The following is a 12500-nucleotide window of genomic DNA, read 5'->3' on the forward strand; positions in this document are numbered from 1 at the left end:
ACAAAAAATTAGCTGGGTGTGGTGGTACATGCCTGTAGTCCCAGCTACTTAGGGAGGCTGAGGCAGGAGAATTGCTTGAACCCAGGAGGTGGAGGTTGCAGTGAGCCAAGATCATGCCACTGCACTCCAGCCTGGACAACAAAGGGAGACTCTATCTCAAAAAAAAAAAAAAAAAAAAAAAAAAAAAGAAATAGAAAAGAAAATCGCAAAACAGTATTGAAAGAAGTTAAAAAGACACAATTACACATAAATTATAAAACTGAATATTATAAAAATATCAGTTCTTCCCCAAATTATTCCTAGATTTAGTGCCATTTTAATCAATATGCTAGTAGGTACTTTTGTATATGTGGAAACTGACAAACTAACTTAAAATTTATATGGAAAACAAAGAGCTAGGAGTAGCATCATACTCTTATAAAAGAACAAAGTTCTTACTCTATAAAACAGCAAAACTTCTTATAAAGTTACAATAATTTAGACACTGTGGAATTGTCAAAAGAGTAGATGAATAGACCAAAGAACAGAAGAGAAGATCCAGATAGACCCAAGGAATTTAGATACTTGATTTATGATGAAGGTTTTACTGAAGATCAATAAATGGTGCTAAGTTAATTAAATACCAATAAATAATATGTAGATATACCTTGATCTCTACCATACTTAGAGCACAAAAAAAAATTCCAAGTAAATTGTAGGTATAATGTGGAAGCTAGTAACCTATAAAGCCTCTACAGTATTACAGAGAATATTATCATGATTTTAGAATATACAAAATTATTTGATAAATTGAATTAGGTTAAAATTAAGAAACATAGTTCATGAAAAGACACCATTAGGAGAAAAAGCTTTAGAGTGAAGAAGAGGTGAGAATGACTCCCGGACCAACCACAGCCACTGCATCCTGCGGCCACTGCATCCCATGCCCAGTGCCTACCACCCACCACCATCTCTGACACCATGCCCAAGAAAAAAGGCTAAAGGGGATGCTAAAGGAGTTAAAGCCAAGGTGAAAGACAAACCACAGAGAAGATCTGTGAGGTTGACTGCTAAACCTACTCCTCCAAAGCCAGCGTCCAAACCTAAAAAGGGCCCTACAAAGAATGGAGAGAAGGTACTCAAAGGGAAAAAGGAAATAGTTGATGCTGGCAAGGAGGGGAATAACCATGCAGAAAATGGAGAGGCCAAAACAGACCAGGCACAGAAAGCTGAAGGCACTGGAGATGCCAAGTGAAGTGTGCACATTTTTTATAACTGTGCACTCCTGCTGACTGTACAGTTTGAAATATTATTTTTGTCATGTTTTACAAAATGCAGAATTCTGTTTTACTTTTTTTTAAAGTTATGCTGTTAGCACACAGAACACTTGTTTTTGAGGGAAGGGACATATGTCACTTATAGAATGTCTCCAAAGTTGGATTGATGTGGGGAAAACACCTTTCCATTCTAGATTTGAGAGACTTCCTTTTGGCTCCCAGGAGGAGGGATTCCATGACTTTGAGACATATGGCCACCTTGGCACAAATATTTTGTGGTATGAAAAAAGAGATTCATTTTTTATGTCATCTTCTCCCTTTCCACCTTTCAACATAGACTTAACTTCCTTAAATCCAGACGCCTGTTGGGACCTGACCCCCAGTCATTGGTTACCAGTGTGTCAGGCAATCTGGACTTTCCAGTGATGCCACTGAGATGGTGTCCTTCAAAAGAGCAGTGGTTCTGTTTCTAGATTGTGGATCTTCAGATAAATTCTGCCATTGTTTTTCCAGTTCCTGAGAGTCAGGGTCGGCTCATGAAAAGTTGTTAAACAACATGCTGAATATGAAATGTCAACACTCACTCTAAACTTCCCCCGTTCAGAGTATCAGATGAAAACTTTATTCGGGTTCATAGTGACTTTCTAATTTTTGATAATCCATTGAAGAAAGGAGTTTGAAAGTTGTGGTATACTATTAATAATTTCTGCCCATGTCCTGCCTGATTGTTTATAGAAAGTATCTTTAATAAAGCTGGATACAGTTTGGCTTGAGAAAAAAAGAGAGAGTAAAAGCTTTGAGAAGATATTATTATATGTGTCTTTCTATGCATAAATTACTATATCTAATCAAAGTCTTGTATCTGGAATCCATAAAGAACGCCTATACATTAAGAAGAAAAAAATTGAAAACCCAATTTTAGAAATGGGCAAGAGAGTTGATCAGGCACTTCACAAGAGGATATCAAGTGGCCAATAAACATTTCAAAAGGTGCACAGTTATTAGAGAAATACAAAGTAAAATCACACTGCAATACTACTTTACACTCACCAGAACAACGAAAACTAAAAAACAGTGAAAATGCTATTACTGGGAAATCGTGAAGCAACGGTATCTCTCAAAACACTGCTAGTGGAAATGCATAATGGTGCAACTAATTTCAGTCCTTGATATAGGAAATGAATGAATATGCATATCCGAAGACATGTAACAGAATGTTCACAGAACAGTATTCATTATAGCTCAAACCAACTATTACCCAAAAGCTATTGTAGTAGAATGGATAAATAAATTGCAGTATTTCCAGATCGAAGTTACAATGAGATACCATTTCATATCCACTAGCACAGTTATAATCAAAAAGCAAATGTAAACAAGTGTTGGTGACGATGTAAAGAAACTGGAAGCCTCATGCATTGCTAGACAGCATGTAAAGTGGTGCAGCTGCTTTGGAAAACAGTGTGGCAATTTTTCAAAGGTTAAACATAGAGTTACCATATGGCCAGCTAGTATATGATGTTCACAAAAGTATTTTTCATAGCAGCCAAAAAGTGGAAAAAACTCAAATGTTCATCAGCTGATGCACAGGTAAACAAAATATAATATATTTATACAATGGCATATTATTTATTCATCCACGGAAAAAGAATGGACTGTTGATACACGCTACAACACGGATGAACATTGAAAACATTACACTAAGTAAAAGAAGCCAGACACAAAAGGGCATATATTATAATTCCATTTATATGAAATGTCCACAATAGGCAAATCCATAGAGACAGAAAGTAAGTAAGTGGCTGCCAGGGGCTTGTGGGTGGGAACAGGAATGAGGAATGGCTGCCAATAGTTACAGGGTTTCTTTTGGGGTAAGAAAAATGTACTGAAATAGATAATAGTGATTCTTGAACACAACCTTGTGAACATACTAAAAAGCCACTGAATTGTAGACTTTAAAACAGTATATTTTTTACAGTATAAATATATATCAATAAAAATAAGTAAGAATTATATGGCCTAAAATGTCAATAGTATTGAAAATTAAGAAATCCTGTCTAGGCCAGGCTCAGTGGCTCATGCCTATAATTCTAGCACTTTGGGAGGTTAAGGTGGGCAGATGACTTGATCTCAGGAGTTCAAGACCAGACTGGGCAGCATGGCAAAACCCTGTCTCTACAAAAAAAGTATAAAAATTAGTTATGGATACTGGCATGTGACTGTAGTCCCAGCTACTTGGGAGGCCTAGGTGGGAGAATCACTTGAGCCCAGGAAGTTGAGGCTGCAGTGAGATGGCCACTGCACTCTAGCCTGGGTGACAGAGTGAGACTCTTTCTCAAAAAGAAAAAGAAAAAAAAAGAGAAATTCTGATTCAAATACATGCTAAATGCAGTCACTTTGCTACAGATAGCTACAAGGCAGACTATAAAACATAGCCTTTAGCTAGACAGCCATGTATCAGCTAAAAATTTTACTGTTATATATAACAAGGGTTGCCATACTATGGCTAGAGACCAACTTCCACTAGCACCTATTTTTGTAAATGAAGTTATTGGAACAGAGCCTGCCCAATTGTGTATGTATTACATGACCCTCAAAGCCAAAAATAATTACTATCTGGCCCTTTACAGAAAAAGTTTGCTGCATTTGCTTAAAAAAAAAAAAAAGAAATAAGGGCTATTGGGGACAAATAACAATCTCTGACACAATCTCCCATGACAGAAACAGTCTGAGTTCCACATGGTACATTTCTTGAGTGGTACAGCTCTTTCAATTCACACATAAAAGCAATTTTTCACCTAACAACCCACAGCTTCAGTGTGGGAAGGTAGAAATAGTCTCCGTAAGGAGTGCTCCCCTCTGGCCTGAATGTGAAAGCTGACCCACTGATCCATACAAATTTGATTCTCATGGGGAGTATATTTTTACAGGCATTGTCCCCCTATCCTTTATTTAGACTTTGGTCAGGCCTACTCTGGTCCATCAGACATCTTTCAATATCTTTATGCCTCTGTTAAATTGCAGATACAACTAGACATATGTGGGAAGATAACGATCCTAATTCATCTGGCCACACCCCTTTTGCAAATGGGCTGAAGGGTAATGCCACTCATGAACAGAATCTGAACTCTCCAAGATTGCATTTCTATCAATACATCCTATTATATTTCTTAAAAATGCAAACTACCTTTTATTAAATTATTTACCCATAACTCAACAAATATTATGTTCCTGGCACTGGCTATAGAAGTGAACAAATTAAATCCCTTTTCTCATTGCACTTATGTTCTAGGGTCTGGAAGGTGGGGGTAAGGGTGCAGAAAATAAATGAATAAGCAAAAACACAGATAGAGCTGAATGAGCGATTGCAGAGCGGAGAGGGGCAAGAGGCTATTTAGATAAGATGGACGGGGAAGGTCATTCTAAGGAGGTGATGAATGAAGACTGCTGAAGTGAGACAGCAGGTCATGTGACCCAACTGGAAGCATTTCTGGGAGAGGAAACCCAACAGGCACAAATACCGTGAGATGGGAACAAGCTTGATGTACTGAAGACCAGCAGGAATGCTCTGGCTGGAATGGAGCAAGCAGAGAAAGAGAAGGAGGAGGCAAGCCTGGAGAAGCAATCAGAGGGCAGATAATGTAGGGAGATGGCAAGTCATTTGAGCTCTAAGATAAGGGCAGTGATATAATCTGATTTATATTATGAAATACTTTGGCCACTATATAGAAGGTAAGGGTGAAAGCAGAAAGACTAGGTAGGTGGTTATTGCAACAGTCAGATGTGGAATGAGGGTGGCTAGGGCTGAGAAGACAGTGCGGGAGAAGGTGAGGAATGCCTGGATTTGGAATATATTCTGATGTTAGAGGTAGCAGAAATTGCACATAGATTAGATGTAGGACATGAGAGCATAAAAGAATTAAAAAAAAATGACGTTCTTCATAGAAACAGAGAAAAAAAAATCCCACAATTTATATGGAACAACAAAAGACCCAGAATAGCCAAAGTTATCCTAAGCAAAAGAACAAAACTGGAGGAATCACAATACCTGACTTCAAATTATACTACAGAGCTATAGTAACCAAAACAGCATGCTACTGGCATAAAAACAGACACATAGAGCGATGGAACAGAATAGAGAATCCAGAAACAAATCCACACACCTACTCATTTTCAACAAAGGTGCCAAGAACATACATTGGGGAAAAAACTGTCTCTTCAACAAATGGTGCTGGGAAAACTGAATATCCATATGCAGAAGAATAAAATTAGACCCCTATCTTTTGCCATATACAAAAGTGAAATCAAAATGAATTAAACGTTTAAATCTAAAATCTCAAATTATGAAGCTTTGGGGGAAATCTAATCTCCAGGACATTGTTCTGGGCAAAGACTTCTTGAGCAACATCCCATAAGCATAGGCAACCAAAGCAAGCAAACAAACGGGATCACATCAAGTTAAAAAGCTTCTGCACAGCAAAGGATACAATCAACAAAGTGAAGACACAAGTGACAGAATGGGAGAACATATTTGCAAACTAACCCTCTGACAAGGGATTAATAACCAGAATATATTAGGAGCTCAAATAACTCTACAGGAATAATCTGATAATCTAATTGATCTAATAATCTCATCAAAAATGGGCAAAATATTTGAACAGACATTTCTTAAAAGAAAACATACAGATGACAAACAGGCATATGAAAAGGTGGTCAACATTATTGATCATCAGAGAAGTGCAAATCAAAACTACAATGAGATATCATCTTACTCCAGTTTAAAACAGTTTTTATCCAAAAGACAGGTAATTATAAATGCTGGCAAGGATATGGAGAAAAGGGAGCCCTCATACACTTTTGGTGAGAATGTTAATTAGTACAACCACTATGGAGAACAGTTCAGAGTTTCCTCAGAAAAACTAAAAATTGAGCTACCATATAATCCAGCATTCCCACTGCTGGGTATAAACCCAAAGGAAAGGAAATCAGTATATCAAAGAGATATCTGCACTCCTATATTTATTGCAGCACTGTTTATAATAGCTAAGATTTGGAAGCAACCTAAGTGTCCCTCAACAGATGAATGGATGAAGAAAATATGGTACATATACACAATGGAGTACTATTCAGCCATAAAAGAGTGAGATCCAGTCATTTGCAACAACATGGATAGAACTGGAGATCATTATGTTAAGTGAAATAAGCCAGGCACAAAAACACAAACAGCATGTTCTCACTTATTTGTGTAATAAAAAATGAAATCAATTGAACTCACAGAGATAGAGAGTAGAAGGATGGTTACCAGAGGCTGGGAAGGGTGGTGGATAGTTGAGGGAAAGGTAGGAATGGTTAATGGGTACGAAAAAATGGCTACTATTTGATAGCACAATAGGGTGAGTATAGTCAATAATAACTTAATTGCATATTTTTAACTAACTTAAAGAATATAATTGGATTATTTATAATTTAAAAGATAAGTACTTGAGGGGATGGACACCACATTCTCCATGACATGTTTATTTCACATTGCATGCTTGTATCAAAACATCTCATGTACCCCATAAACATATATATCTACTATGTACCCACAAAAATTTTAAAAAATAATTTAAAAAATTTTTAAAAGAAAGGATCAAGGATAACTTCAAGTCTGGGGTCTGAACAACTGAATAAATGACTGTGGCATTATCGGAGATGAGGAAGGCTGGAGAAGCAGATTTGGGAGATAGAGGAAACAGAGTCTTGCTCTGGAAATGCTACATTTGAAATGCCTGTTCGACATGCACGTGGAGAAATTAAGAAATAAGTTAGATATATTAAGTCAAGCTTTAAGCTCAGGGGAGACGTGCAAGCTCACCAAAGTCATGGGACATTCAGAAAAGAGAGGGGAGCAGAGTTCTGAGCAGAGGAGAAGAGATAGATGCACAAGTGAGGATTTGTCCATAGATAAGAGAATTGTAATCCAAGAGACAATGGAGTAAATGAATGTAAATGCTAGAGGTTTGGTAAATTTGTGATGGGCAGTTACATGATGATCAGCTGAGAGTAAGAAAAGGGAAGGGGATGTTGAGGATTTGAAGATGGAGAAGGGTGAACATGATTTTCAGAGAACGTAGGGTAACAGCATAAATATACGTGGCATAACAATGCTGGCAGGTCTCTGTATATTATGTACAATGATGGGCTTGGTGAAAGCAATTTGGAAGTTAAAAAGATTAAAAGTAATGAGGACAATCAATAATAATTTTCTTTGACTCAATCTTATTCTGGGAATTGGCCCAAGGCAGTAATTGAAAATAAAATAGTAATGCCTGTCAAATGTGGATGTTAGGTTTTATTAGTGTCATAAAAAAGTTTTCCCTATATGTTGGGTAATCCAAATGACTGTTTATGTAGCAGCCACTGGGCAATCACTAAGAGACTCCCATTCCTCAAGCATGAGGGAGGGAAGGAACTTGGCTCCCCATTCCCTATGAGGCTCTTGGCAAGTCCTGTGGCCCATCCCTGGCCTGGGTCCTGTGGATCTCTGGCCTCATCTAGCACCAGGGCTCTCTGGCACTCTATGCCCTAGAAATACTGGATGGCTTGTAGTTGGCTTACACATGGTATTTGGTTCACTTCTAGGGCAGCTCAAAGAACAGTGCTCTTATGTGTTCATTACTGGCACTACATTCTTATCAAAAGATAAATCCAACGGACAGAGTAAGATTGTCTAGAAGACAATAGTCTTCTAGGCAATTGTATGTAGATGTTATTTTCTTTGTTCAACCCAAGCCAACCAATTGGAAGAGGAACAATGATTCTTTTTAGCCTCAGATATGTCTGTTCCTCATTCTGATGACTAATTTAAAGCAGAATTTCAAACAAAAAGGGCAATTCTTGCAAGAGAACTGCAGCGGTGAGGAGAATGCTAGGGATTTGCATCTTGAGCTCATAACACACCTCAACTTCCTCAAGAGACAGTATAGTCAGTTGTGAAATCACAGACTGGCTGACAACAGGCTAAATGGGTTTGCATCCTAGCTCTACCATTCACTTACAGGGCCTTGAACAACTTCCTGAACCTCTCTGTACGTTCATGTCCTCGTTGTTAGAGTTTATCTATCCAAGGTATTTAGAATGGTTCCTAGCTGTCTCAGTTATACTTACAGGATATTAAGTTATGGAAGTGATTGAGTAAACACAAGCAAAAGATAATCTCACTGAAGGAGGATTTTAGTTACTTCCTAGAGGAGGGGGCATGCCCTACCATGCAGGGCCACATGGGGAAGCATCAGTGTCAGTGAGGAGGCAGAAAGGAGCAAGGGGAAAGCCTGGCCCAGAGCCTTTCTTGGGTTTTCAATGGGAAAACAAGGCAAGGCAGAGGATACAAGTTAGAATGGGCTACTTTGAATAATGTCTGTGGGCTGTGGGTTATAGGATGATCTCTAGCTGTCTAGTACCTGGCCCTGGGTGATTTGGGGCAGGAAATATTGGCTTGGTATATGAATTAGATGAAAGAGGAGGTTGGGGATATGGACTTGGAATTGGTGGCCTGCAAATGAGACATATATGTGCAGGCCAGTTGTTTATCATCTATAAAAATTAGCTGACCCTGGGAGGGGCAGTCTCTTTCTGCCAAGCTAGCCTCCCCAAAAAAAGTCAAAATGTCATAAAATAGAAAATCTGTGATGAATACACTAACCCATGGAAAGTGCTGTATAAGTGATAGCTACTCATATGCAGGGGATACTGAGTCCTGTCAGATGTCAAAGACAAGGAAAGTTCACATGGGACTGATTCAGTGTAAAGAATTGAGTTGCTCTTGTTTTATAGGTGCCAGAAAGTTTAGAAAAACTCCTGCCAAAACTTGTCTGTTGGTTTTCGTCCCCTCTGGTTCTGGAAAACTCCATGTCAACTCCAGTTTCTGAAATAATCTTGGTGACTCTGTGGTCTTAAAAATTATAACTTTTTGTGCCTGTCTACCTGCTGGTTCACATGGAAACCAACTTAGGGCTTGACCACATTCTTCCTTTGACCATGGCACCAAAGCCTTTACACAAAAGTGCTAATTAGCACTTTTAAATGTGATAATCCTAAACTAGTACCACTAAACCAGACTAACCAAATAAATAAAAGTACAGAAGTGTGTGTGTGAGTCAAACATGGTAGTAACATAGGGTATCATGGGGACACGTTGGGGACTTGTAGAAATACAATCGTGAGGTAACAGTTGCATCAGTTCTTCCTGATATCATCTGAAAATGACCCTCAACATTGATCAACAGCTTATTTTATCTGACCTAGTTTTTAGGGCCCAACTTGCCTTCTAGGTTGGTACATGTCTGTCAGATTAGAGCTCTTACAAGACTACCCTTGACCTCACGCACAAGAAGTTTCATAAACAAGTGAAGAAGTGGTAGAAGTGAAATGAAGATGAATAAACTGGTTTGAGAATTCTGTCAGAAAATATCTGTGGGACTTTATTTATTTATTTATTTATTTATTTATTTATTTATTTATTTTTTTAGAGACAGAGTCTTCCTCTGTCTCCCAGGCTGGAGTGCAGTGGCACAAAGTCAGCTCACTGCAACCTCCACCTCCTGGGCTCAGGTGATCCTCCTGCCTCAGCTTCCTGAGTAGCTGGGATTATAGGTGTGTGCCACCATGCCTTACTACTTTTTGTATTCTTAATAGAGACGGGGTTTCACCATGTTGGCCAGGCTGGTCTTGAACTCCTGACTTCAAATGATCCACCCACCTTGGTCTCCTAAAGTGCTGGCATTATAGGCATGAGCCACTGCACCTGACCAGGACTTTATGGCAATTGATTGGAATACAGGGCATAAGCAGGGGGCAGATGCTGAAATCTAATGACCTTGGGAAATGGGTGTTACCACTAAGAAATGAAGTTAAAAGAAAATTGGTTTGGAGTGTCAAGAGATTCCATACTGGACATACTGGACATATCTGTATTCCTGAAGTGAAGTGATTGTCCAAATAGATTTGTCCCCCTCTAGGAAGGAGGAGGTGTGAGCCTGGGTGATGAAGATGAGGTCAGGGTAGGAATCGGTTGTGAAACCTGTGAGCAAGTCTAGGGTAGCCTAGGGCATGTGCCTGGGTGTGGTGGAGGGGAGAGAACGAGAGTACTCGAAAAACAGAGACCAGGTGGTCAGAAGTAGAAGATCCAGGTGGCATGATCCCAGAGAAGCTGTGGAGGTGAGTTCACAAAGTAAGGAGCAGGCAATTGTGTATAATGAAGTGCAGAGGTTACATGGGTCAAAGGAAAACTGATCATTGGATGTGGCAACACAGGAGTCCTTGGCAAGAACTGTCTGTATAGTGAGGTAAGGAAGCCACCTCCAACAATTAAAGAAACACTTTATCTGGGTCAGAAAGAAGTGACCAGCGTAGATAACTTAAGTTTCACAAAGAAGAGATGGGTAGACATACCACGGGGGCTCAGTTTATCATTTCTACTTTAAAAGTGTTATATTTGATGGACTCACAGGTATTCTTTTTTTCTTTTTGGAAAGAATGTGAGAGAGAGTTCTCCAACTGAAAATTGAACTTTAAGATTCAAGCACTGTGGCTCATGCCTGTAATTCCAGCACTTTGGGAGGCCAAGGAGTTTGAGATCAGCCTGGGTAGCATGGTAAAACCCTGTCTCTACCACAAAAAAATTAGCCTGTCATGGTAGTGCACACCTATAGTCCCAGCTACTCAGGAGGCTGAGATGGGAGGATCACTTGAGCCTAGGAGGCAGAGGTTGCAGTGACTTGAGGTTGTGCTACTGCAGTCCAGCCTGAGCAACAAAGCAAGACTGTCTCAAAAAGAGGGAAGAAGAAAATGAAGAGGAAGAAGAAGAAAAGTGGGAAGAGGAAGAGGAGGAGGAGGAGGAGGAAGAAGGAAAAGAAAGATTAATTCTATTGTTACTACTATTCAGCACTGTGTTAACAAAAAGAAGAAAAATCTGTCTGCCCTATGGTAATATCCATCCTCCACAACAAAATTATTACATGGTACATCTGAAAAGAATAACCACACATCTCATGTTGTGCTACTCTTCTGTGTATATTATTGTGCATTATAAAGATAATTTTTTAAAAAAAGAGTAGATTTTCATAAACAAACAGAAGTTTCTGTTAGGCTTTCAAATGCCACCTTCTAAGAGTAACTTCATAGAATTTCATAGTGCAGATTAACAATGATAATAAATACAATTATAACTCACAAGATTCATGTTCAAATGTTATGGTCATATGTGAGACATGCTCCAATTGACTTCTTTGCAGAAACTGACAAGCTAATTCAAAAATTTGTATGGAAATTCAAGGAACTCAGAATAGCTAATCAAAAACAATCTCTAAATAGAGGAATACATTTGGAGGGCTCAAGCTTCCTAATATCGAAACTTTCGACAAAGCTACATTAAACAAGACAGTGTGATCTGGATGCATAGATCAATGAAGTAGAACTATGAGTCCAGAAATAAACTCTCACATTCTATGGTCAGTACATTTCAATAAGAGCCTCAAGACAATTCACTCGGAAAAGACTAATCTTTTCAATAAATGGTGTTGGGACAAATGAATATCCCAATGCGAAAGAATGCATGTGGGCCTCTACCATACACAAAAATTTACTAGAAATGAATCAAAGACTTAAATGTATAAGTTTATAAAATACTTACAAGAAAAAATAGGTTGTAGATCTTCATGACCTTAGATTAGGCAAAAGTTTTTTATATATGAAACTAAGAACACAACCAACTACAGAAAATATTTTAAAATTTCTCTTCCTCTGAATTAAAAATGTTTGTGATTCAAAGGTCACCACTGAGAGTAAAAAAACGACCCCCAAAATGGGATAAAACATGAAAATCATAAGTTTACTAAGAGACTAGAATCTAGAATATATAAAGGACATTTTCAACTCAATCATAAAAGACAATTCAATGAAAACATGGGCAAAAACTTTGAATAGACATTTCTTCTTCAAAACAGGAAAGATTTCAATAAAATTCTAAATGATGAAAAGTGAATAAGAATGTATTACTGGATGAGAATCCTGGAATAAGCTCCAAGGGGCTGCCATATAACTAGGAGGGAGAGGATCTGCCTGGCAACCTATAAAGGCTCTGAAGTCTGAGAGGGCAGACAGGACTGAGAGCAGGAGTGAGAAATTGACTGAGTAGAGAATTCAGTTAAAGTTAAAATGCATGTGCAAAGGCAGCAGGAAATGTCATACCTACCCTCCTCTGGAAAA

At 38.5% G+C, this 12500-nt stretch overlaps 1 pseudogene; it reads left to right on the forward strand.

Moving 5' to 3' along the window:
• Positions 1-922: 922 nt before the first annotated feature.
• On the forward strand, positions 923-1234 carry LOC108535508 (non-histone chromosomal protein HMG-17 pseudogene; annotated as a pseudogene).
• Positions 1235-12500: the final 11266 nt, after the last annotated feature.

This window comes from Rhinopithecus bieti, unplaced genomic scaffold, assembly GCF_001698545.2.
Source record: "Rhinopithecus bieti isolate Rb0 unplaced genomic scaffold, ASM169854v2 scaffold_11944, whole genome shotgun sequence".
In the NCBI taxonomy this organism is placed as follows: domain Eukaryota; kingdom Metazoa; phylum Chordata; class Mammalia; order Primates; family Cercopithecidae; genus Rhinopithecus; species Rhinopithecus bieti.